The following is a 22,357-nucleotide window of genomic DNA, read 5'->3' as shown; positions in this document are numbered from 1 at the left end:
TAATCAAGTTTGCTATGTCCTTTAGTGGGCAAATTGAATTTAATGAAATGTCAGGGTGGTCAGTCGAAATCCACATGGCGCTGTAATACGACAATAGTCTGGGGTGTTTGGGTAAATAATACCGTCCTGTGTATTAGAATCATGGACTTGCATAGGCTTTTTAATATCTTATAATTCAGATCATAAACAGGCTTGAGTTGAAATGGATCCAAGGGAAGGAGGAGGCAGTTATGAGATGCAAACCTGTTTCTGAGAAAAGCAGAATGGCGGCTTTGTTCTCAAATTCCTCCAAGAAACAACTGGCATTTGTGCTGTGCGTCTGCGGTGAGGAATATGTCTGCGTGTGATTTATTGTGTGATATTTGAAATCGTAGTCAACATATCGGCCCTGTTGCAGAGTCTAGAAGATGGTTCAGCGCTATCTGATCGGAGTGGTGGTGTCAGATGTTGTTGTGTTAGGGGTGCGAGTGAATGAAAGGTTTTTGAGTTTTGTTTTTTATATGAGGAAAAGGCTTCAACCTTTGGTTTGTGGCAAAGACAATATATATGCTTTGATATCCAAATAATACTTTGATAATTGGATGATTAATGGAATTCTGAAGACTCTTGGTCTTTCTTTTCCAATGAATGGGGAAAAAAAAAATGATGCAAAAGCATCATGAAAGCAGTCCAAATGACTCATTCATAATATTCAAAGTCATCTAAAGTCGGATGATAACTTTGTGTGAAACTGAAAGTTTCAGACTGAAAGTCATTATTCACTGAAAATCTGTAGTGAGTTGAATAAATCATTTTGTGTTTAATGAATTAATTGAAAAGATTTGATGCAAAATAATTTATTTATTCACAAACCCGACTTCACTGTTTATCTCATTTCATCTTTCATGAGTGCTTCAATGAGAGCTGGAGCGGAAGTCAAGCTTTAGGGTGAGAAATGACTTCAATGGTCGATTTCTTCATGAATTCATGAATACTTTTGTGGTGTTTTTACTTGTCTTTTGATGCTTAAAGGCTTCTGTACATTTTCGTTGTAATTGCATTAAAACAGTCTTCAAAATTTCTCCATTTGGGTTCCACAGAAGCAAGTAACTAATAGGGGTTTGTAAATGACGGAAGGGTGAGTAAATGGCGACAGATTTATCACTTTTGGTTGAACTATTCCTTTAAAATCCAATATTATTTCCTGTAGTGTCGAGACCTGACTGTCCTCTTCAATTGTAATCTGAGCACATTACACTTAGCGTACCTTGTCTTTTAACACGAGCAGAGTAACCTCTCGTAATAGTCTCTCATTATTTTCTCTTACTGAGGTGAAACCAGAACGTGTTTCCATTTCACAGGAGCTCCGTTTGTCATTGAGGGCCATTGAGAATCTACCCACAATGCCTTGTGGCCCATCAGTGGGTGCCGCTGGGGCTCCAAATTACCTTGTCACAGCTGCTGCTGTTCTGCATGGATGACCCCACGGAAAGGCTCTGACTGAATTGATTAGAGCCTCGAGCTGAAGTGATGATGTGTTTAAAGAGAGATGATAGAAAGTGTCATCATAATGGATTATGCTGCCAATCCATTGGTGATGCCTTGAATGTAAAATATGAACACTGAATATTGATTTTCGGGAGTAGCAAAGCATGTCGCTTGTTTCTCTGAATTTGAGGTTCATGACTGAATCACTTTGTGAAGTCGGGTGTAAGTACTGTAGGCCTATATGGACTTATTCCATATTTTATGGATCTTTAGTAAATCCAGAGAAGTTCCTGTGGGTATGGCTAATTCAATGCTAAATCCAACTGATTAATTAAAAGTGAGCCAATATTACAATTCTAAATTCCTCTACCTAGCATTGCAATTCAACTTCTTGTGGGTGTGATCAATTCAAAATCAAAATGATGATTTAAAAGTGTACCAATTCTAAAATCCTGACTGCTTCAAGCCCTGAACATATCCTCCATGATATTATGGCATGAATGAATCCTGGTACCCAGAGTTCTCTGGTTGTACTCTTATGCAGTTTTGTTACGTAACCTTATCCCGTTGGCTCTGCGGCAGTTTTTTCAAAGCGTTTGTGAGTTGGTACTGAAAACTAGAATTAAAAGAAAGTGCTCCTTGCCTTCTGACATCTCAATGAGATTGTAAATATTTCAGAGAGTCTCAGAGAGAAAGAGAGGCATGTAATGAAAGAGTTGTGTTGTACATGAATATGGGACTTTATATATTTAATGACAGCTCGAGGGTGCAGGAGAACAGCGACATGCTATTTCTCTGCAGTGCCGACTACGTTGAAAACCCTAGCACTCTCAAGAAAAATAAACAACCCTGTAGAAAATAACTGTTGGCACAGTGCAAACACAACCAGGCTTTCTAGTTTCATATTTGTGTGCTGTAGTATGATCACCTGCTCCCTCAAAAGATCATCTGAAGGTTGTGTTTGATTGTGACGATGGTCTCTATATGCAAATGACTGATCTGATTTAGCCCGCGTCCTCTGAAGCCATTTACCACCTCCAGCTCCTTTTTATTTTCCTTCCTCAGGGCTTTTTGTGTCACTGAATTGCAGGTGGGGTTAATGAGGTTTTCCCTGAACACAGTTCCTGTGTAATGATATACAGCAGATTGGATGAACCCTTTGTGGTTATCAGTCTTTCTGTCAGGCGAACAGTTGCATGGGTTTGGCTTCTGTGTGTCTGGCTTGCTGCGTCTGGGGGTGTTGTAGATGGCCAGATGTTGTGTAGTGCTGGGATAGAGACCAAATAGAGCGCAGCCTGTTGTTGATATTGGATTGAGGAAAGCTTGTCTTGTCGCTCTGAGCTTAAGACCAAATCAGATGGGATGGAGAACAAGGTCTCATACATATACGCAGACATGCCCCTTCCCCCATGATGCTATTCAGGAATTACAAGCAGCCTTTACTTCCATGTTCAACGGAAATGGCTGTGTTTGCTTTAGTGTGTGCCCACTGATTGAAGAGATGAATGCTGGGCAGACCGGCAGCCAACTTTAAACTCTACGCCCTCCTGTACAGATTGCACTCATCACTGTTCAGTGTTTTCCTTCCTGTTTCTCTTTACCTCATGCAACAACCTTGTATAAACTAGTTTGCTTTATTTTGGTCCATAGATTTAAGATCAAGCTTTAGTAGTATTAAAACTTGTTTTCTGTTTTGATCATGTAGATGCTGATTGAGAAAAAGTCTCTTGAGCAGTGTCTCCCAACCCTAATACCTGAGTGCCATCAACACTGTATGTCTCCTTAATCAAACACACCTGATTCAACTCCTCTGTTCAATGGTAGACTCCAAGACCTGAAATGAGTCTGTCAGATAAGGGAGACATCCAAAATGTGTATTGTTGGTGGTACTCCCAAGAGTCCTGTGATAAGAGAACTGTATTTCTGTATTTTCAGGTCTTTTCATACAAAGTTTGACTTCAGTTATCTTCTAGAGATGCTGGTATTTTACGAGCAATTTTTCTCCCTCTGCTCAATAACTCCTCTTACACTACCTAAAGGGATAGTTCACCTGAACACACACACACAAAAAAAAACTCTCATCATTTACTTACCCTCATGTCGTTCCAAAAATGAATGACTAAAATACCAAAAATATTTGTTTCTTCTGTTTTTGTCCATATTATGAAAGTCATTAAAATCCGAAACCTTTGAAGAAAGGTAGTTTGGAATGAATCTCAAACTTTGTACTGTATATTTAACATTGAACTGTTTCACTCTCAAATCATATTAAAACATCAATCAACACATGCATGCACAGACTAAGGGGCTGTTTACACAACACCGTTTTCAACCAAAAACGTAAATCTTTTTGGCCGTTCATTAACACAACAACAGCGTTTTGGTTGACAAAAAATGCAAACTTTTGAAAATGGTTTCAATGTGCACGTTTTTTAAAATGGTCTCCATATAAACAACAAAAACGCGTATCTCTGAAGACTATAACATCATGCACATGCGTATTACTTGTTCAGTCTATAGTGTTTCATCGCCATCTAATGGCCTGGCAGCAGAATACAGCGTTTTTTGACGTTTTCGCGGATCCGTGTTAATGGGGATCGTTTTGACAATGGTGTCGTCTGTAAGCGGAGAACTCACAGGAAAAACTTCTCCGTTTTAAGCATATCGTTGTTGTGTAAACGTACCCTAAATAAAATGTGGTAACACAAACTTCAAAGGTCAATTAGTGTCAAACCTCACTGGTTCTCACACATCATGTGACATTTGAGGTTCCTTTCACCATATTTGAATATAGTTTGTGTGCGCGCATTGCTTTAAGGTTTTGATTTGAGAGTGAGTAAAGACTCAATATTTTCATCACACAAAGTATTCTTTTTTTTGGAGCTTGAAAGTTTTGAACTCTGTCGACTTTCATAATTTGGACCAAAACTTCTGGAACATTATTCAATAAGTCGTGTTCTGCAGAAGAAAGAGAGTCATACAGGTTAGACACGACAAGAAGGTGAGTAAATGATGACAGTGTTTGATTTTTGGCTGGTTCAAAGGCCTGTTCAAACCCACCTCAGTTCCCCCTTGAGCAAAGTGTGAGATCCCTCTTACTCTTTCAATCTCTCTTTTAGACACTTCTGGCCTACTTAAACACAACTGCTGTAACACAAGCTGGGGCACCTCAGGAGATCCTGCGTGGGAAAAAGCTCGAGGGCATTGTTCTGCTTCTCCGACAAGAGTGGTGAACAGTGTTGTGAAAGATCTTATCCTCATAGGTGTAACTGGTCTGGATTGTCACTGGTTGGTGCTGGACCTTGGTAATCACTGGGTTTCGGTTTCTGCCATAGAGCAAAACTCCTAGGTCAATAGAAACAGGTTTAGTCTCATTGGCAAATTTACAGAACGGGCTTTGTTGGAGTGTTTGTGTGTGAGGTGGGGGTGGGGGGTTATTATACTTCCCTCATTTGTCCTGGTCTGGAAGACTGCGTCACCCGTCGTTTTGTCATAGCACAAGGCCACCCTCTGAGACTTAGGAAAAGTTTAACTATAGCTACACTACAATGCTCTGCTCAAAGCATATTTGACAGATCACCCTCTCAATTTTAAGGGTCTTCCACTGAGTTTTCTCGCTCCCTGAAGGCCTAATCAGTGCCCAGGTGGCAAAGTTGGGTACCCGCCCTTGGCCTCAGAACTGCAGATGTCACCCAGTGGGTTCCATGAGCCCCAGCTGTGCTGGCCAGCTGGTTTCTGCACACTATCCTTGCTTCTCCCTGAAGACATGACCCAAATAGCAAGCCCCAGAGAATTCTGAAACACACCGCAAACAAACAACCCCAATCTGTCAAGTGCAAGTAAAGAGTGGAGGCGCAAGTATGATTCTGGATTTTTAGGTTTCAGGTAGATTAAACATGGTCAAGTAGATAAAACATGGCCTTACCCATCACTCCACACTGTGACCCGTTCCTCTACTTCGCTTTAGTTGTCGTAACCCCCATTCTGGAGGTCCTATGGGAGTTGACAGTGTTGTTTCAGGCAGTGCGATCTACATTTGAGATTGTCTCCACTTCTAAGTTGGAACCAGGGAATGTTGCTTTCCAAAGGAAAAACAGAAGAGCATTATTATCATGCCCAGTCCTGCAACAGACAGTCAGACCTGGACTATTGTAATGCCTTGCCAAGAACTCAGTGACCATCGATGGTACTCAATCCAAAGTCGTCGTCTGTTTTTCTTTGGGTTTTTTTCCTGCTTTGTTTCAACTAGACCAGAACATCTTATCCTACTTTGGAGCCAGCGAGTCTGCAACAGTGCTGTTGTGTTAGACCACTTGCACTTAGACTTGTGTTAATGACTCTTACTAATGGGCCAAAGCTTCCAATCTCTTGTGGTGTAACTGGAGAATAGTTAGAGAAGGTCATACGTCTGTAAATGATATCGGTTTTCTCCTCTACTTGTTAGCGCACAGCAAGCAATACCCTGCAAGTTTACGACGTCCCTCGATACCTGTACTTTCAACACAGGAGCCAATATTGTTGATATTACAGAGGAGCTAGTTTACAAGGTACACTTTGACCAAATGTTTACACATCTCGGATATATGTTTGTGCCTTGCCTGTGTATGCAGCGTTGACTTAAGGGAAATAGTAAAACCTGGCTACAGAGGATATTAGCAAGGCATCTTTAAATAAATTTAATATCCTACTGACTTGGCTGTTGGAAGTTCACACTCAGGGCAGCAGCAGTAATTTTCCCCTCGTGTCTTTTTCACTGTCTAATGGCTTTATATTTCCTGCCCGCTCTGCCAGCATAACTGCTGGGAGCAGGAGCGGGGGGAAACAGTGTGGCAGCGCACTGCAGCAGAGATGGGCACACAAGCTTCTGCTCTCTCTACGTCATCTTCATGAGAATCTACAGACTTGAGTCCCTGTGGGAAAATAGCCTCTCTGCATCTCCCGCCCTCTCATTCTCTATCACTTTCTCTCTCTCTGGTCATTCTTCATCCTAGCAGGATCTGTCGCCCTGAGGAAGGCCTCTGAGTCTGGTGATGACTGACAGCAAGAATGCCTCTGTTCTTCTTTGCGTTCCATGTGCACTCTTCTGTAGCATCTTCTGGACAGCCGCCTCCTCCATGTAATCTCTGGTACACACAGTAGGAGTTTCCTTCTGTAGGTTTCAGTGAGTCTGAGTGCTTGTGCCCCCTTTAGGAAGAAGGTGGTAGTGCCTCTGTTGAGGTCAACTTAAAGGCCCACTGAAGTGCCTTGAAACGCGCAGCGTTGTTCAATGTGTTGATGTAATTTCCACTGAAACAGGAAGATGGCGGAACATACCGAGCTGCTCCTTCCCTTTTTTAATATAGCTAATAGCATTTTGTTTGTATCACAACGCGGCCAGAGCCGTTAAGCGTTTGACAGCTTATGACAGCCACAGTGTAATAGATTCCCCTTTTAAGATGTAATAATGAAACTGTTACTAAAGCAAAACTTGCTAAGGATGTGTAGTTTGAAAAGTGTGTAATTTAAGTAAGTGCATGGCATTGGTGTTATCTTTTCTACTACCAAATCTGTCTAACAGTTTCTCCTTCTAATCTACTCCTTATGTCTTTAAAATATAGAATTATGTGTAGAATTCAAATAGGTTAGATTTCGATACGCTCTGTGGTCTGCGCTGACTCTCACATATGATCCGCTCTGTGCTATCGTGTCTCTGGACCGGAGGTGGTTTCCGTGACATTAACTCGAAACCAGACTTCTCATTCGTCTTGAATCACTCCCTTTCCCTTATTTAGTGCATTATGTGCCGTTCAACATATAGAAAACAGTAATTGTGTGAACCAGTGACCGATTTAGGCCGCAGATTTAGTGCCTATTTATAGTGTGGGGAGGCGGGATTCTTCAAATTCTAGAGAGCATTTGATTGGACAGAAAATCTGATGAGAAGTTGGAGTGCAGAGTGATGTCATCAAAATCGTTGATCCCTATTGGCAGAAGTTTTGAATGCTTATAGATTTCATGGGGACTTTAAGATGCAGTGAAATAATAATAATAATAATAATCATCATCATCATCATCATCATAAGTTATTATAATTAATAAAAAATCTTTATTTTATGTCTTTTGTTTTTTATTTATTTAACATTTTAAAAAATGTAAGACCGCTTGTGTTGTTTTATTGTTACACCTACTGTTTATTTCCTCTAACTGTACAGGACCTCAGCAGTAGAGAGAATCACTCACTGTAATTAGTTTTAAAAATAGACATCTTTTGTTATTCAAAAGCGATCGTTAAACTTTAGATTAACCCTATACTAACATATATGAAACTGTGGGTTGCAAACCGTACGGTTCTTGTTTTATGGGAACCGTTTCAATCCTGACTGATTTCTCACCTAAGCTGTCTGTTGTTGGCAGGGGTTCCTCATTCCTTTATCTGTATTTTTTTTTTCCTCCTCTCCTCTCTGTTATGTCTGGAGGTGTGATTTATGTATTCTTTTATTGAATTCCTTTGCGTTGTTTAAACTGAATATGGCAGTGGTATTAAGCGTTTTTCTCAGTTTACTTGGCAGCTTTAAAACCGGCCTCATCTGGTCTGCTTTGATCTTGAGACATTCGAACGCTGTTCAAGACATGGCAAACGTGTGTGATTTATGAAACCTCTTAGCATATGCGATACTCTACAATGAGAAGGCTTGTAATTGGCTGAGATGTTTTACCTGCTCTGCTGGCTGCTAAAATTGCATGTGCCAAAAATGTAACTTAGAGCTTTGTTAAATGGGAAGTTTCTTCTTTTTTGTGAACTATTCCCGTAAACCTTAACAAGAAGAAAAGTGAGTGCACAGGACAGTTAGAGCTCGTTATCACCTCTTTTCTTAGACCACTTATAAAATGCGTGGGACGCGAGGGTTGACAGAGGAGTAATTTTATCGTTGTAATGAAGAGTGTATCTGCAATTAGCCTTTTGTCCTCTACAGCTGAAGTTCAGGCTCTCAGATCCAAACATGCGTGACTCCCTCATCCCAGTTAGCCTGACTGAGAGCCTGTCGTCTAAATGTCTGTGCTGGTTAAAGATCCCCCACTGAACATGTTAGCTGTGGTCACTCAATGCTCTTAAATGCAGATTGCGGTGCATTGCATGGCTGCTATCTGGCTTATTTGCTCTGCGGTAGAAACTTTTCATCTCATTTGATGCTGTGGCCCCCTAATTGTGAGGGACCCTCTGGCATTTCCAGCCCTAAAGCTGCTGTTCAACCATCAAAATGTATTTATTATAATGGAAATGAATCTGACCCTGAAGAAACTGGCTGAGGAGATGCTTGGACAGTTTTGGAGCGCACATTATGCCATTGTTTTAGGCGTTGTTACCACTGGCAGGCTGGAATGTTTCTCTGTCTTTTCGATAGTCACACTAGCTTAGTGTATATAAGCGGTTTCTGGGTTTATTTTAACAGCTTGATGAGTTTGATTTCTCAAACTTTTTTTGATTTTGAGTTTGCAGGTGTTGTTGTTTTTTTAGGACCCCCTCGAAAACGAGATGTTTCATCTCAAGGGGTTATCCTCAACAATAAATTTCAAGATTAGATATTTTCTGTAATGTAGTTGAAGCTTGTTAGGAGAAAACCATTTGGGAGATGCAGGAACCAGCAAGAAAAGGGCAACGGCGCCCCCTTGTGACCCAAACACTGTTCTCATGCAGCAGAAACCTATTTTATATTAAATGATTTGTTTGTTTTATGGATTAAAATTGTTTTTGGATTATACATTTAGCAGATGCTTCTATCCAAAGTGGCTTTGCTTGAGCCAGTTGAGCCACAAGAATTACAAATGATCTGACTACTTTGAATATTAGAATGATTATGCAATTTTTTTTTAAATGTACAATAGATATAGAATTTCTAGAAAACACACTATAACTATCTAATGTGATGCAATCCAGGTATACGTGACTGTTTTCCTCCTTATCGCTTGATAACTTATGAATTTGTAAGAAGACCTAAAATGACAGTACTTTTAAGACATCTCAGACATTTTACTTGGAAAGAACATGCAGACTGCAACTGACCTCAAAAAGTTCAAGGCTGACTTTTCATGTGTACTTTCCCGCTGGTTTCCCAGTGGCCCGGCCCGCTCTCTTTGGTGTTTGACGATAGCTTCAGAAAGATGCTGAGTGCTTCTCTTCAGCCTGTGCTGAACTCAGCTGGCCATAAGTGAAAGATGTGATTTATATGCCTCACGGCTCACTTTCTGAATCTGAGCTGTCCTAGAAAAAGTGTGTGTATGCAAGAAATGGATTGAGGGGCGCCCTCAGACTTTTACTCCTGTGTATCAGCGTTTACCCGAGAGAACAACCCACATGTCATTCCAAACCTAGATCACTTTCTTCTGTGGAATACAAATAGAAATGTAAATGATGAAACTAAATGCTGACTAGGAATTATAAAAATGTAAACACATTTCAAGACTGAAGCTGGATGAAAGCTTTGTATAAGGAGCAGACTAGAATATGTTGATTCACTATTGTTATAAAATTGAGAAATATGCTACTTTTATGGTACTTTTATGCTTTATCGTGGCTTTTTGGAGATTTTAGGAGACCTTAGTCCTCATTCCCTTTTAGTGTCAAAGTGTTTTTCTCAGGATACTCATGTCAGTGATATCAGTCCGATTGGCCTATACAATTATTAATTTAGCAAATGCTTCTATCAAAAGTGTCTCTACTTTTCTAGCACCACTTGAGCGACAATCATTTTTTTTTTTTTTTTTGAATGTTAGAATGATTAGGCAAACATTTTTGTGTATATGATGTACAATAGATGTGCAGTTTATCGAAAGCATGCTTGCGCAATCAAATGTGATGCAATCCAGGTATTAGTGGCTATTTCCTCCTTTTTGCTTGATTTTCATTGGCACATTTATTTGTCTGGTATTCATTTTTATTATGACAGGTTCAGGAAGTAATTCGTTGGGACTGATTCAGACTTAAAAATCTTTTTGGACGATTCTTTGCAAGAACCATGTCCCTTTCTGCATAAGCCAGCGCCGAAGAAGATATTTTGACTTTCATTGTATGACCAAAAAAACGAAATGAGGGAGAGAACATGATGACAGATTTTAGATGAACTATCTGTTTAAGTGTGCATGCAGTCACTGAAGAAAGGTGAAGTAGAAAGATACTGTATTATTTATTGTATTTTGTGTGAGTTTTTCTCTGCAATACCCTCAGATACCCTGCAAACTCAGTGAAATATACATGTTGTGCTGTGCCACTGTAGAATCAGCACTGATGCAGCATCGCTGAGTGAACACGAGAGGCTGCCCGGGTTAAAGAAACGTGCTGGAGGCTGTCAGGGTTAAAGAAACGTCCTGCAGGGAGATGGACGGGTTTGGCTGGCCACTGTTTTTATTGGGCTGCTGTTTTATTTTTCCTCTATAAAGCGTCCGGCTGCTGCTTTTGCTCTGCTGGTCTTTCTAGTGATGCAAGCAGTCATTTAGGGACCTCGAAGGATGAAAGCTCCTTCCTTTTAGCGTTTCTGCTTGCAAATTTGACTGGCTATTATTGTGAGATTATCACCCTTCTTTCTTTTCCTTTCCTCATTTTGCATCCTGATTCCAGGTCGTTCCTCCCTCTGCTCGGTCAGGCCTTTGGATCGAGGGACTGTTATTTTTCCTCTTCTACTTTTATGAGGGACATTTACAGCTGAGGTCATATTGTTCTCGTGCTCGCGACACGTCACCTGATGCGTTTAGCACAGCCGTTAGGTCATGTTTTTGCGGCGTTCACCTGCAGGTGAAAGTTTTCGGACTCTCCGTAACTTGGAAAGTTGATGACGTGAAGGGATTGAAACTATATCTGCAGTAGCTGGAGATTGCATCTAAACGCTACTGGCAGTGTGTGAGTAGATAATGTGTCTGTGAAGTGGTGTGGAATATCGCTTTACACAAAGGTAGAAACTTATGGTTGTGGTTTATTTGAAAGTGCATCGTTATACTGGGAATTTGGTATTAAAATCTTTATTTCTGTTTTCTTTCTTGTCTGTGCAGGCTAGGTGATCAAGCAGGAGTGCTGCTCTCAGCAAGTGGAAACCCAGGTGTGTATCTTCTGATTTCCTCTTGTCTAGTCTAGTATAATAATTTTGGCAAATTTTGGTTCTTGACCAAAGCAACAATGTGCTGCTCTTCAGTGGAGTTTAGTGTTCATGCACTGATGCACATATTCAGTCTATTTAGCAATTACTGCATTTTGTTATATGCAATCATTCTGTAATCTATGATTTTGAAATGTCACTTTTGCTGACCAAGTCAGCATGAGATCAGAAATACAGTAAATAAACAGTAACATTGTGAAATATTATTACATGATCCTTCAAAAAAACTTATGATATGCTAATTTGGTGCTCAATCAACATTTCTTATCTATGGAAGCTTGTTTCCGCCACCAAATAAATAAATAATAATAATTGCGACTTTTTATCTCACAATTGCGAGTTAACATCTCTCAATTCTGACTTTATTTCTCAGAATTGCGAGATATAAAGTCAGAATTGCGTGAAATAGTCGCAATTGCGTGTTATAAAGTCAGAATTGCGTGTTATGAAGTCAGAATTCTGACTTTTTTTCTCGCAATTGCGACTTTATATCACGCAATTCTGACTTTATAACACATAATTGCAAGTTTATATCTCGCAATTCTGACATCTTTTCTCAGAATTGTGAGATATAAACTCACAATTGTGAGATATAAACTCACAATTGTGAGATATAAAGTCCAATTCTAAGGGGAAAAAAAGACAGACTTTTTTTTTTCTTTTACCTCAGAAAAGTTTCTGACTTTCTCACAATTCTGACTTTATAACACGCAATTCTGACTTTATATCTCCCAATTGCGACTTTATTTCTCAGAATTGCGACTTTATATCTCACAATTCTGACTTTATAACACGCAATTGTGACTTTATATCATGCAATTCTGACTTTATATCTCGCAATTGCGACTATTTCTCAGAATTGCGACTTTATTTCTCACAATTCTGAGAAAAAAAAGTCAGAATTGTGAGATAAAAAGTCGCTATTATTATTTATTTATTATTCAGTGGCGGAAACAAGCTTCCATACTTATGTGTGAAAAACAGTTTGTGATGCTTAATATTTTTGTGACATTTTGATGAACAAATTTCAAAAGAAAAGCATTTATTTCAAATAGAAATCTTTTGTAGCATTATAAATTACTTTACTGACACTTGGCTAATAATATAATGCATTTTTTTTTTTTTTTTTTTTTTGGTAGTGATAGTATATAGTGGTTCAGAGTTGAATATTGAAAAGCCTTGTTTTTTTTTGTTTTTTTTTTAACTGATGGGGGGTGTCTAGTGTGTTGCCAAGGTCAAAAGTTTCAGTGAGGTAAATGTTGCTTGCTTGTGTGTATTCACACTCAGTCATTGCATTCTTGAATGTCTTTGAGGTAATGCTGTAGTTCCACCTAATTCCGTTAGAGGGTGCTGGAGAGCTCCTTCAGACCGAGTTACAATTTCTTTCACACATTCTGCCTCTGTGTTCAGTTGTGGCAACCTGGATGCATTATACCAGTCTACAGGGCAGCGACCATCTTGCTTTTTATGCACAAAATGAACCATTTTATTTGTACTGCATATGAGGTTTTGCAACCATTACCAACATTTTGCATCAAAATGTCTAAATATACATTTTTGTTGGGTGGTCTGAGTGATGCTGAAGGACATCAGTAAAGATGTTAAGCTGTAGTTTTCTAGGCCAAGTTTCTAGGCTCTTGAGAATAGCTGTGGATCTCGGGTCTGGGCAGTCTACTAAAATCTTGATTTATTTATTTATTTTGATAAGTTGTGCCTGTAGGCCTATGTGTGCGTGGTTTTCTCATTGGGTGTTTTCTATGTAGGAATATTACTGGATGAGGTGCAGTGGTTTGCTCTGGCCTCATGATGGCGTTAGAGTAGCTTCCAGATCAGAAACTAAACATGATGTGGAGCAAGTGAGCAGATCTAGACTGCTTATTGATTAAAGATTTCTTTAATTGCACTGAACAGCTGTTGCATTTAATATTCTAAGGATCATGGCTGGTTTAAAGCTGAACCTCTATTTGGCCAGTGGCTGTGGAAATGTTGGATGTTTTATTCCATTTTCACAGATTCCCTGTTGCCCAACATCAAATATCAGCTCTAATCTTTAGAAGTCGCAGGGATGTGTGTGTTTTGTATAAAGTATTAGACGTATGGGGGAGAAAACCCCAGCTTAAACGCAGCTGAAAGTGTGTTAAGTCTGTGATGTTTTCTTTTACCATCTTAAAAATATCTATAAAAAATGAGAACACATCCTGTAACCCTTTAGATTATAACTTTACCACCATCTTTCCAGCTTGCTGTCTATTTTAAGAGAAAATTTTAAGAGAAATTTTTGAAAAAATATTTCAGCTAAAGTTTATTTTAGTTTAAAGTTGCACTTTGTAACTTTTGGCTTTCTTGCGGTTTAAAAATGAAACCATGCATTTCATGTAAGAATATTTATTCAACCAAAGAATATTGGTTGTGCTTTATCTCTGTGTGATTGTGTGGATAAATATGACGCTTCACAATAGATAATGCTTTACACTTACAGTGAACTCTGCTACATATGGCAATTTATCGGTTAAAAGGTTCAAATTAGAGATGTCCCGATCAGGTTTTTTTGCCCTCGAGTCCGAGTCCGAGTCATTTGATTTTGAGTATCTACCGATACCGAGTCCCGATCCGATACTTCTATAATACATAAAAAAATAATAAAGAAGAGATCCAGGATGTTCCTTATTTTTTATTTAATTCGTCTTATTTTAACATTCAAACAGAGCACTTCTGTGAGGTAGCTTGAACAATCAAGTAATAAATAACATAAATTCTTCACTTTTGGACTTAGTGCAACAGTAAATATAAAAAAAGTGTAATATATAAACAAATAGCACCTCAACTTAAAATACCCAGCAGGCATGTAAACAAATAAAAAAATAAAAGTGCCACAGTGTTTGCAAAGCCAGTAATGTGCTTTTAGGAACTGCACTCGCCGGTTTCACACTGCACGCGTTAGCAGAGCGTATTTTTTTCGGCGCCCATGTTAAAGGTGCATTAAGCAACTTTTCATGTTAAAAATACCTGTTTTTCTAACCCATACATGCTTAAACAATTGCCTGATGGGCTGAATGAGCCCTTCTATGATCTCTGCGATTGCCTCTATAATCCTGTACAGTAAAATAAATAAGAGGGATTCGGGACGGAATCGACTGGGCGTGACGTCATGCGCGTTCACGCTCACCTGGCTATGTCTGGCAGGTTTGTGTATTCGCTGCCATTATCCGCATCAGCGAAGACAACTCAAGCGACTTTGGCAAAAGTAGAAGATGGATTCAAAGAGACCGGCTTCTAGTTCATCCCAAACCCCAACGCAATCTCCACGTAACCGCGTGCACAACTCTGGTTGCAGTTTCGCGTGTCGCCAGAAGGGGGCATAGTTCTGCAAAAACTCAGAGACTTGTGCAATGCACCTTTAACAGATTAGAGCATTCACACCGCACGCAGAGGCGGCGCGTAGCAGGAGCAGAGCAGAAGCAGCAGTGCCGCGATCGTTTCGGCGCCGAGTCTATTTTTGCTGCGCCGCTTACGCTGAATTAAAGTGACAATGCATTGATCATGGCCAAAATACACTGCAGTTTTATCCAAAAAGTGCATGGATGATATCTATTGTGTTTTAAACAGTCGATCAAATGACCAACAGCAATTTAAAAAGAAAACAAATGTCCAAAAACAAACTTGTTGCCAGAACAATAAAAACAAAGATGAACCAAAAGTTATATAAATGAAATTATTAATAAAATAAGCTTCTTGACAAGTCTTTTCTCTTAAAGGAGACATATCATGCTTTTAAATTGTTCCTTTTTACATATACATCATACATTTGTGGTCTATATAAAGCGGAACTGCAATGCTTGGGTCTGAATTCCTCATTATTATAGCTCCACGGGCCCCTTTTTTTATCCCTTTTCTGATGTGCGTCTGAGAGCAACTCGTTTTGGTGCGGTCTCTTTAAATACATTTGAGACACTTCATACTCCGCCCCCTCTCCAGGTTGCAGAGGTTCAACTCCACCCCGTTCGGCCATTTTTGTAGTCTGATATCAGAGATAGGATTATCTAGCGGCACAGAAACTTTTTATTCACACGTTATTAACATAATGTCAACAACGGAAGACTTGTCCAGCCAGCCTTACATGTTCGAGCCAGAGTTGGAGCCGGATCGAGATGAAAATGAAGACGACGAACCTGCAGAACAACGTCTTCATATTGGATGTATTGCAATGGTGTGTTACTGTATTTACACATGAAACTTTGGTCTTCCGACATTTTACCACCGTGTCGATTTATTTTGATTAATATGTGCAAGGGAGAGAGAGCTAGACAGCATCTAGTTTGGAGACGGTGTCTTGTTTACACTTTCGCCGGGCTCCGAGAGAGAGTGCGAGCGCGCGCGAGACCGAGTCTCTCTCTCTCTCTGCTCGTTCTTTCAGTTAAACATGCGCCACAAGCGCGGCAGTTCATCTACATTAGACGGTGTAATGAAGCGTGTGGGTTACTACATCCAACAACCGAACATTTTAACTTACCCTCTCGTAACTTCTGCATCCTTTAGCTTGGACTTCAAAATTGCAGCGAGAAATAATAATGGCGGATCGCTCGAAGTGTTGGGCTGGAAGTCAATGTCCTTATTTGGCAGTTCCGCTGCAAATACTGTGACGTGATAGTTCACAAAACGTCATAGATAACAGAAAAATCAGAACAGGTTGAAAAATATGACCAAAACAGAATATAAAGATATCAACGAAGCACCTGAAGAGAATAATTTCATATTTTCTGTACTTCTAAACACTCCAAATATACAACAAAATGCATTTAAGGGCTAAAAAAGTGCATTTAGCATGATATGTCCCCTTTAAATGTATTTGAAAACGAAATAAAGCAATGCCAACTTATCCATTATAGAGTAGCCTACTCTGTCTGTACACAAGCCGCGGTTCAGCCGCGCGTCACAAACGCTGCCAGTGTGAAAGCAAAACGCGCGTGTCCTGCTCCTGCTCACCATACGCACTGCTCCTGCGCTAACGCATGCAGTGTGAAACCGGCGTAACTCTGTGCCACCGCATAACTATAGATGTGTTAAAAAATAATGAGAATATATATACATATATATCCGAGTCCTGATCGGGAGGTAACGTCCGATTCCGATCGAGTCTGAAACCACGTGACATCCCTAGTTCAAATGAGTACTAAATGCCATCTCTGCATTGCCTTTATAACATTTCAAATCCCTCAGTTCTCGGCATCTCCGAAAAGCCAAGCCGATGTTGATTCTTGTTTTATTACGAGCTCTTTTTGCCAGCAGACTCTCCTCTGTTCAGCGCGTTTTTAAAAACGAGCGATTCTTTGGTGGTTCAAAATTTGGCATGTTTTGTCAACCTTTTTCTCTCGTTGTGACAACTAACCTATGCCACTCCCACACCATACATGTGTCAAATTAGCCATTTTTTAATTCGTTTTTAATTCCATGGCAGGTCATACTGCAGCAGAACATGGACTAAAATGCAAAATAAAAGCAGATTCATCATATATAACCTAGTAGAAGTCTTAGTGAACGGATGTCAGGGGAGTAAACGTGTTTTTTGAACTGAACCTGTTTTTTGAACTTGTCATTACCTGGACAGGCGAGAGCAGACTGCTCTTGCCTCGGGGAAAATAGCAGGATACGTGAAAGAGAAGGGAAGTGAGAAAACAAAATCTCCAGCGGTCTCTGTTTACTCAGTCTAACCTTGCGAAGCTCTACTAGTGTCCTCTCCTCCGAGCTCCCTGCTTCTCTCTCTCCTCTCACCAAGTACCAAAAGGAGAGGAGGGGGAGGAGAGCACGTGTGTGTTTGTGTGTGTGGTAGAGCTGAAAGTGTGGAGCGAGGGAAGGGGGCTGGCGGCGCACACCTTCACTGAGTGGCTCAGAAACACAGAACAGGACAGTGCAGTCAGGTATCTATCCTGTCTCCGTGTCGAGCGTCAGGGTCAGGCGGCCATGGCCCTGTTTGTGGACTCTGCGCACTGCATGGGGGCCTACTACTGCCTCATCAGGACCCGGTTCAAGCGGAGACGCAAGAAGCGGTCCGAGCGGAAAGGTCAGAACGCTTTCTTTAACAGGCCTGACGGAGATCCGAGGACGGGCTTTCCACTTCTAAAACTTGATCGTACGCGGTGCTTTTCTTCAGTGCGTGTGATTTGCATTTCGAGACAGACATACAGTAGTTGACTTTAGAGAAGTTGACGTGTACTGCGGGCTTGAGGATTGTAAATAATGTTTTTTTTGAAGATTATTGGAGTATGTTTTATAAGAAAACACTAGTTCAGGTTTCTACTTCCAAATTTGCTGTTTCTTTGTAATTTTTTGGGAAATTTACTGGCAGATTCTTAGTAAAAATCGATTTAAATCAATCTTTGACTATTTTCAAACTGTAATTCTTCTGTCATTTTTATCCATCATGACCTCGTATTAATTGAGTGAGTATATGGAATATTGTTAGATTTTTTTATCTGTCACACTGCAGGATCATTTGAAATTAACTATGAATGTAAAAAGGCACTTTTTATTGTTCTGTCTGGTCAAATCTAAAGCTCGTATCACAGTTTTATGATATTCTGGACTGTGTTAAGGTATGATGTACTGTACCTTTGCTAAAAATGATGAAAATTGAGTAAATAAGTTCAGAAATGTCAACCACAAGAATTTAGAAATATCAGGCTGTCTGCAGGTTCTTTCCAATAATCTTATATTTATAATCAAGTCTTAAATGTTGTTTTTGCAAGTCTCTAAAGTTGGTTCAGCAGTTTGTTTTTAAAATCTGCTTGGATATTAATTTTCCATGAACTAAATTAGTGGAGCACTAAAGTGGAAATCATGCTTGTTTTTTACTCTATTTTAGTTCTCACATTAACATATTTATGTCTTTTGATGTATTTTTGTTTATATTTTTGTAAGTTATGAATATTGATGTGGTCAAAAAATACAGCTCATCTGAGAAAAATCTAAGGTTTTTTTTTAGCCAACTCAGAACATTTGTGTATCAACGGTATATTTAAACATGATGAGGATCTTTAAAGTCCTTTTTTTTTTTTACATTTCTTGAAAGTCCTAAAATGTCTTGCATTTCATTCCCTTAAACATGCAGATACCCTGAAGATTATGATGTATTTAATATATAGGCTAGGCTCACATTTCTTTAGTGGTTTGGAGATTTATGCATGATTCAGTTTCTTGTTCAGAGTTCGTTATTTTGGGAGTGTTTTATGAATGATTTACATTCCTGTGGTTAGTTTAGGTGGAAGGATGAAGTGAGATGCTGTTCTCGCTGAAATTGTTGTAGTCTGCTGTGGAATGAGCAACTTGTGTGTCTAATGTATCACCATGGTGATGAGCCACAAACAGAAAAAACTAAGATCGCTTGCAAGCATGCTGAACTTTGAATTTTATTGAATTAAATATATTACAAAATATATTTTTTATGGAAAATTCTGCAGTGATCGTCCCTGCTATCTTACTGATATTTTGAGATCCTGAGGTGTCACACACTGAGATCCTGAGCTGTCAAGAGCAAAAATGAAGGCACTCTCTCCCTGTCAGTCATGTCATATGAGGGTGGTATTTTAGAGAGGAGTGGTCCAAGTAGGGAAACATCGCTTTCAGCAACTGGAACTTTTTTACTTGCTTTCTTTTTTTCTTTTTTTTAAATGTAATTTTATGGGTCCTTTTGAAATGTTAACTTATAATTTCGTTTTGGTAGGTGTGAAATCTTATTTAAAATGGGAACATTATTTTAAAGCCTGTTTTTTTTTTTTTTTTTCACAGTCATCAGATTTTATATGAAGAACTAAAGTGTGAATAGAAATGTTAAAGTTAATTAGCTGCTTTCTGCGGTAGGTAATGCAATCAAAGTTTGTGAATGTCAGTTTGAGATCTAGCCTACATTTCAGCTTCTTTGACCCAAATCTGCCTTGAGGACTTTTTGGGAAGTTTTCATCTTTTTTAGTTAATGTGTGTAATAATTCTGTCCTACTTTAGAATGTTACAGTACTTGGTTTAAATGTTTAGTGGGAACTATACAGTATGTGTGTGTATTAGGGGTGTAAAGATTCTAAATACTCATGGTTTTCTGGTACAGAATTTGAATAATCAATTGCAAAGTAACACTGCGTAGTCTTCACTGTATAAATTAAAGAGTAATCCTTATTAAAGTTACAAAAGGTATTCAGTCAAGAGCAGTGAGTGATTTCTTTGTCATTTGTTGTTTGATGAAAGACACAGTCTGCCACAGGAACATTAGGCGGCTGTCACTTTAAGACATAATGCACAGATCCAATATACTGATACTGGTGTCAGGAGTGCACTTTAAAATTCTATCCAAGTAGGCAGCTCACTAGTTGTTTGAGCAGAGCTCACGTGTTTGTCCTCCTGTCCAGGAGCGGGGTGAGGTATTGGGTGTCACACTCAGGCAGTGTGTGGATAAGCCCAGGCAGGAGGTTTGGCGGCAGTCGCTGAGGTGTGCGTTTAGAGGTATTATCCGAGCATTCGCCGTTTGCCTTTGCATTCTGAGCCACGTGGGTTGAGAACTGAGACCTGTCATCCAAGCAAATCCTCCGCTGCTGAAGTGGCGTTTTTTAGCATGCCTCACACCCCCTAATGCGGCCTGGCAACTTAAGGCGGCTTTGTCAAACCCGTGAGTTTGTCTCCTCCTCTTATCTAGGGCAGGATGCCGAAAGGAGGCTGAAAAACGGAGGCTTGATGATTCTCTTTAAGAAGTCTAATGCTAATGTAATTCCCTCACTCACGGGCCTGATTGGGCCACATTGTGTCTGCGCCGTCTCTCTGTGTGGTTGTAGCCTGACGTTGAGCTGGCTCTAAGATATCTTTGGAACTTTAGGGGCTTTGTGTCACTCATGGTTCCTGCAGCATTGGTGGTAGTAGTGAATGTGCTGTAAGGATATGGTGTGGCATTGAAAATCACACAAATGACAATGTGGGTGTTAAAATTAGGTGTAAATAGTTGTCCAAGCTGAGAATCTATACACAGTCCTGCTCTTATTTTTACATAATTTTTAAGATGCTTCTCTCTCTTTTTTTTTCTTAAGTTATCTTATTAGTTCTTCTTTTCATTTTTCTTATTTTGTATGTTTTTTATTAACAAAAAATATTCTCTGTAGATATTGCATAATTAAGACCACACTCTTGCAGGCAACATATGATGAAATACTAAACTACTAAAAATCATTTTTATTTGCTTAAATGAAATGAAATATAAATATAACATGAAGTACTTAAACTTGAAAAATTAGAAATGTTGCAAAGTAAGTAAGTTTGGTCTAAAGTACTATAACTGAAATAAAATAAGTTTAGTCTGAAGTAAAACTGAAATTAAAAAAAAAAATGGAAAACGAAACTATTAAAAAAATAAAGAACAAGACAGCAGATACCAAAATTATAATGAAAACCGAAAATATAAACATAAAAGCTAATATAGTATAATATAATAATATATACTTATATTATATTTTTAATAACTATAATAGTATGCAAAAATACTAAAATAACAATATAACAATTTTGTTTTTTTAAATGCTAAATCTGCTCTTGCAGATTGTACAAGGACTGTAAATTGAAGCATCAGGGATGTAGTTGAGATCCTTGTGTCTGCCTTGTCATTTAACCCTCTCCAGTGGGCCGCTGATGGCATGTGGAGGAGAGTTTCTGCCCAGCCAGCAGACTGGAGGAAATGAAGCTTCTCTGATGGAGTGAATGGAACGTGTGCAGTCTGATAATGGTGTATCATGGGGAGGATCACCATTGCTCTCCTCTCTTTATTATGCTATATGAACACACACAGCAGCTTCACATACATTTCTCTTAAGAATATTCAGATGTCCATTAAACTAGATACTGAATTATTTTTTTTTCTAAACATGGTTTAACTTACTCGGTAGTAAGATTGACTTTAAACTTGCTTAACCACAACCTGAAAAATCTCTGAAATGTTCCTGTAGCAATGCTGAGAATGCAATGACGCATGAGGCTAGAATCATCTGTTGTTCACATACTTGCATGGAGTATGTTATTTTGGAAAATATTTTAGTTGGTTGTCACATTACATTTTAATAATGTTTCAAACCAAGATTATGCATTCAAAACTATAAATTACATTTCTGAGAACTTGCACAGTTGTTTTAAACTAGATTTTTAAAAGCTTTTTGTTCCTTTTTCATAATCCTATGACATCCTTATTTGTCATTAAGATGCATTTTGTTTTGAAAATCTAAAGCTTTGTGGTCTTTTTGTGTAATGGCTGTGTACTTTGCTTACAATGTGCAGATAAGCACTGAAATAACTACAGCTAATGTAATAAATTTACATAGTAACCCAATTGGCAATTAATTCATAATTAAAAGCAATTAAAAGAGCAGTTCTCGTTCCTCTTAAGTGATACCATTAACCTTTTCTTTGCATATCGATTGAATTAGCTATTGCCATTGGGAAACGGAGACCATGCCAGTGCCGCAGATCTCCAGTCTAATTGAGACTCAAACCGGCACATGGTTGAGATGACATAATTAGACTGGATCAGTGAGGAAGAGTCGTCTGTAGTGTGTGTGTGTGTGTGTGTGTGTGAGGTGGTTGTCTTCCCTTCATCCCTCCATCCCTTCATTTCTCAGGCTCATTAACTGCAGGTTGCAGTCTGAAAAACTGCTAATGTTTCTGAAATAATTCTTAAACAAGCTGCCCACCCATATTTAATGACTCACTCAATGCGGTCCACCAACACTCAACTCTCACAGACACAG

The 22,357-nt window shown here is 39.1% G+C and overlaps 1 protein-coding gene across 3 annotated transcripts in view; it reads left to right on the top strand.

Annotated features, from left to right (window-relative positions):
• adarb1b (adenosine deaminase RNA specific B1b) overlaps positions 1 to 22,357 on the top strand; it is a 157,152-nt gene that overhangs the window by 88,548 nt on the left and 46,247 nt on the right. For all 3 annotated transcript variants that reach the window (XM_081369203.1, XM_081369205.1, XM_081369204.1), the window contains exon 3: positions 11,488 to 11,534. The gene's annotated coding sequence lies outside the window, so the exon portion shown is untranslated. The remainder of the gene's footprint in view (positions 1 to 11,487; positions 11,535 to 22,357) is intronic.

This window comes from Scardinius erythrophthalmus (assembly GCF_964197995.2).
Source record: "Scardinius erythrophthalmus genome assembly, chromosome: 6".
Classification (NCBI taxonomy): Eukaryota; Metazoa; Chordata; class Actinopteri; order Cypriniformes; family Leuciscidae; genus Scardinius; species Scardinius erythrophthalmus.
The sequence above is the reverse complement of the archived record's forward strand: the minus strand, read 5'-3'. Positions and strand labels throughout refer to the sequence as shown.